This window comes from Microcebus murinus, chromosome 3 (genome assembly GCF_040939455.1).
Source record: "Microcebus murinus isolate Inina chromosome 3, M.murinus_Inina_mat1.0, whole genome shotgun sequence".
NCBI classification, from domain to species: domain Eukaryota; kingdom Metazoa; phylum Chordata; class Mammalia; order Primates; family Cheirogaleidae; genus Microcebus; species Microcebus murinus.
The window spans coordinates 9608368-9614104 of NC_134106.1; positions in this window are offsets into that span (position 1 = coordinate 9608368).

The following is a 5737-nucleotide window of genomic DNA, read 5'->3' on the forward strand; positions in this document are numbered from 1 at the left end:
CCAACCTGCTCTAATTTAAGAACAACAACAAAACTCTCTTGTATCTCATTTCACTTGTAAAGCTATTTTCCTATATGAGAAGAAGAGTTACAAAACCAGGACTTGGGGGAAAAAAATGGTTCCAACATTGCAATTTCTTCTGTGTTCATACATTAGACTTTTCCCAGTGGACCATTTATCCAAAGACAAAAACACATCCTCAGCCTAGCCACGGTAAAACAAACAAACAAAAAGTCATCTTGTAATAGGTACAATTCAAAAGCATCTTGTCAATAAGCAGCTGCTTCTTGAACATGAGCTGTTAAAAAAAATATGAGAAAGGAAATCACCATTCTGGGAGGATTTTAAGCGGGCCATTCAATCTAAAGGTTCAGTCAACTCTAGAAACCTTGGTGACAAGCAATGCGGTGGAGTGGAAAAAAAAATCATATAGTTTCAGAATAAACTCATTTCCCTACCCCTTTCCTCTCCAACACACATACACACGCACACACACCCTCCAGGGCCACCTCGTAATGGGCCATCATGAAATAGATTAATTAGTCCCTCTGGGTCCTGGTTCTTTCATCTGTAAAGTGGGGGTAATAATTTGAAGGGTTGTATAAGAACTAGAGAGAAAGAAAGTGGATGGTCTAGCATTCAAAAGACATAATTAAAGGGTAACTATTATTGAAGTTGGTAATAGAGAAGATTCTCAAAGCAACGGGGCAATTTATGATGTGGAATTAATAGTCAACATGTGCCAAGGCCTAGAAGCAAGCCACAGGCCTCCTCGCCATCTGAAAGGCACCTGGACATGGTGACTACCGCTAAGGTGCAGCACAGCGCGGGCCACGTGAACCTGGCTAAACGTATCTCCCCCCAGTCGCTGTGGCTATGAAGGTGTGCACCCTCTTGCCCAGATTGCTTCCTTCTTCTTGACACAAGCGGATGACAGAAACCATTTACTGAATGAGCAGAATGCTCAAGGAAGGCAACAAGGGGATATGAAATTGAACACAAAGTAATGTAACACTAAAGGTGGAACTAAGCCAGTGGTGGTAACCTGGCTTAAGATAGAGCACCTCCTAAAAACATTCCAGAGCAGGATGTATCCTGATTTGGTTCCCCACACATTGATTAGTTAAATCTTGCATGAAGGAGTAAGCAGGAGCACTTACCTTCTTGGCCACATTTACTGATTCTGCTGGCCAATCTGTTGATTCCATCATTGGGACTATCTAGATGGCAATTGAGGCATTAACATCACAACCCTCCTCACTATTGGCTAAGCACACCTTGCCTTGAGATTGAATAGGCCATTTAAGACTTGAGGCATCTACAAAGCCAAGTAAGAGGACTGGAGAGTGTGACCTTGAGCTGAGGGAGTGCAGCAAGGTGGAGGGAATGTCTTGGAAAGGATTCTAGGGTAGCACAGAGGCACCAGACGTGGATGAGGATAGGACCCTTCTCTGGGTCAGGCACTGTACTGGGCAGCTAGAATCCATGCAGTGGTGAGCTGGTGGGCATGCAACGGAGAAGAGTGAGAGATGAAGCTGTTCTTGAAGTTCTTGAATTCAGGCCAATGAGCCTATGCCCAAGGCTCTAATGTATGCAAGAAGACTGCTGCTATGGTCTGAATGCTTGTGTCTCCTTAAATTTCTCATGTTGAAATTTAATCACTAATGTGATGTTATTAGCAGGTGGGGACTTTGGGAGGTAAACAGGTCACAAGGACAGAGCCCTCGGGAATGGGATTAGTGCCCTTATACTAAAGGCCCCAGGGAGCTGCCTTCCCCTTCTATCATATGAGGACACAGCATGAAAGTACCATCTATGAAGCAGAATTCCAACTTCCCAGACACTGAATTGGCCAATAGCTTGATCTTGGATGTTCCAGCATCTAGAACTGTGAGAAAAAAATTTCTGTTGTTTATGAGCCACTTCATTTATGACATTTTGTTATAGCATCCCAAATGGACTAATCCAAGTGCATTTTGCACAACTTCAATGGTGTCATTCACAGAGCTCTTGATGGAAATGGAATGTTCTGGAGATAAGCAGGCCATAGTCCGCCCATCAGCATTTACGTGGCACACTCTCTGCAGCTCATCCTGGAAGTTTGGCATAGATTTTTGAGTTTAGACATGACTTGCTATAAGAGTTAAAATGGAGGAATGTTGTCACCTGTGATAGATATCAGCCTTAAAGTGATACAGAAGTCTTATGAGTTCTTCTCAAAAACTGTTTATTATTTGATCAACAAACACAGCACTTAGCTTACAGCATCACACTTAGCAAGTACCTACCGTATGTTTGCTAAATAAATGAACTAAAGAGCAATGAAGTGAATGAAGGGGCAGTTAAATACATTTCAGGATAAAGAATGTTCTAGAAAGCATGCACACAAGCCTACTGAGCTGAGATAACTGGAATTGACTGTCTTACAACAGAGTAGACTAGTTAAAATATGTCTTCTTGTAATTATATAATCATTATTTTAATTGTCACATATTTTATTATAATTACATATTATACTATATTTAATCATTCCTGTAACTGTATATTTGACAACTCCCACACATCTTACTGATACTGTAAACATTTTATCCATTATTATTGTTATTATTTCATGTTGGATGGCTTTCTGTGGATGTATTCCAACACCAATAATAATAATAATAATAGTGAATATTTATTGAGTTACTATTACACATAAGACTTTGTACAAGTTGCTTTATACACACCTTCCCTAATACACACATAAACACTTTTCATGGGTTAGGCAATACTCATATTATAATCTCACCTTATAGATGAAGACATTCTAAATTTGACCACAGTCACATGGCTAAAAAGTGAATGAATGAAAATTCCCACCCGGATCTTCCTACTACACATAGGTTTTTTTTTTTCAATTTGAGACAATTACTAAGTATACAGGCATAAAAAAATGTTTAAGGCACTTGGTATAAATTATCTAACTTATTCTGCTTTGTAATAGCTCCATGAATTTGATCAACAAACATAGCACTTAGCCATGAATTTGGCCCTCAAGGATGTGCAGGACAATGGTCTCTGTGTAATTTCATCAGAAGTAATAAATTCACTATCAGTCATGTGTAGCATTAGTGACACATCTCTATAAATTTATATTTTTCTGTTCTCTCCAGGCCATAGGGCGCTTACTTCCCTTGGGAGCCCAGTGGTATTTACTCTACATGGTGTCCAGTATGAGCTTTCTAAATTCCCATAACAACATAACAACCAGGTCGATTCCCAGTGCCGGTCTTGACTCTACATCTCCAACACTAAGAAGACCATGGTCACCAGTTGTGTCCACCAAGCCCTTTCCAATCTAATCCCAACACACTTTGCCAGCCACACGGCAGGCCACTGCTCCAAGCTCCTGATACTGGAACATGGTGAGTTACTAGAAATTTCAGAACATCCCACTCCATTGCTTTTGCACATTCCTTCCCTCTGCCTGAAATGCCAACAACAATCTCTTATTCATTTTATTTTATGACTCATAGACTATTTCAAGGTCCACAAAGCCAGGAAATATATTTTTTAAACCATTGTATCTTCGCATCCAGTGTCTGGCACATAGTAGGTTTCAATAAATATCTGGATTAATTCAAGGTAAAAAAAAAATCACATTTTCTGATAAAACTCAGAGGCTCTGCAAAAGCTGTTCTCTCCTCTGTCCTCCCATGAGGGCTTGATATTCTAATTGCCACGTTATTACACAATGAAATTATTTGTTTCCAGTCTTTCTCTGGGCTAGACTCTGTGCTCTTGGGTGGCAGAGACCAGATCTTACTCATACTTGGATCCTTAACATTCAGCACAGGGCCCGGTTTAGAGTAAGCCTTCATAGATTTCCTGGAATTGAAAATATAATTCTAAAGCAATCACGTGAGGTGAACAGGGTGGGTGTCAGGCTTCTCATTTTACAGATGAAGAAACACGGACTCAAGGAGGAAAAAATATGTTTTGACTCAATCTCCATTTGAAGTCAGAGGCCCAGCCAGGGCTAGAGCTCAGGTCTCCCAAGCCCTAATTATTAGGAATTGCCCTTGTCGGTGGCCACTGAACAGAGGAGGTCAGGCGCTGTTCTCTGTGACCCATCAGCAGAGGTTGCCTGGGGTCTGTGCCTGGCACAGGCCAAGTGCATTCACAAGGCAAGACTGAATTAAGGGCCCCTGCTCAGTCACTGTTCAAGGTGATAGCCTAGGGAAACACATCTATCCCTTAGGATTAGGGACTGAGTCACAGGCAAGTTTGTAGGGAGTCAAATGAAACGTGCCAGGAGACATGGGGCCACTTCTTCACCTTTTTTCAAACTCGGTGCTAATGGGTGGCCGGCTTTGCAGTCAGTGTCCTATCTCCATCTCTCCAAGAGTGACTCCGTTGTGCTAGGTGAGCATAATCACAAATAGCTCTTTTTTACTTTCGAGCACCCTACAGTGGGGAATAAATTACAGAGTCCCCTCCCCCAGTGGAAAATATGCTACATTCATGTAAAAGCTAAGAAGCCTCCAAGAGTTGCCCCAACTCCCCTTTCCCAGTCTCTTGGCTTTTAAAATTTTTATTTTATTTCTTTATTTTTTGCCTTAAAAAAAGAATGTCTCTTAACAGATTGTGTCTCATTTACTAGGATACATGAGTTGAAGGCCCAGCCTCTGAGTTCAAGCCCCCTTCCTCCTGTGTTCCTTTCTAAGCCAGCCAACTGTGGCCTGGAAGCTCCCGAGGAAATTAGATTAATTCAGGAATAATTGGGGGGCGAAACTGTAGCCTTCACCTGGTCCTCAGTATTGGATGTCTGTACAGTGCATGTGGGGGTGGGGGGTCAGAGAGAACTCAGGAAGCCCAGAGCGCTGGCGGGGAGCCAACAGCGCTCCCTGGAGGTGTGGGTGCAAAGGTTTGTCTCACTCGGCCTCCAAGGCCCTCTGGGCACTGCCCTGGAAGGGGAAGAATTAGTAATTAGTGTGGCCTGAGTCAGAAGGTGCCTTCAGCTGGTCTTCTGCTGAAAATACTAGGAGCCCAAGCTGGGGATGGGGCGAGGGTACAGTTGGGGGGGGGGGTGCAGGAGAGGCGGTGATATCACGTTAAAGCAAGCAATGGATTTCTTTTTAAATGGGGAGAAAGGTGCTGGGGAGAGATAATGAAACTAATTCTTGAAACTCCAAGCAGCAATACTGATGCAAGCACATTCTTCCAAAACGGGGACGAGCTGCTCTCTCAGCGCAGCATCTGAGCAGAGGTGGCCCTATATGCTCAGAGGGTGCCTGGTTTGCTGGGGAAAAGCGCCCGGAGGATGAAGTAGGTACGAAGTAGTCTGGGCGCTGCAGGAGCTGCGAGGGCGGACGGGCGGGCGAGCGGCCTCGGCCTGCCACCCCCGCCCGGCAGGAGATCCCCGCGGGGCGCGCAGCCCGCACCCGGCGTGCGGCAGCCCGGGCCCCCGAGCCGCGGAAGGATATAGCACTTTGTTTACCTCCCCGCGCCGGCCGAGGAGCCCCAGCCCACCGCCGGCGCCCCTGCCCCGAGCTGCAATGGCAGCGGCGGCCGTCCGCGCCGCGGGCTGGCGCGGGGAGCAGCCCGGGGACTGGCAGCAGCGAGGCTGATTGATGGGCGCGCGGCTCAATGAGGGGGCCCGGGCGGGGGCGGGGCGGGGCCGGCCCCGGGCCCAGCCAGTCGCGGGGGCGGCGGGGGGGCGGAGGCTCCGTGGAAATGTGTCGGTGACATTGAATGG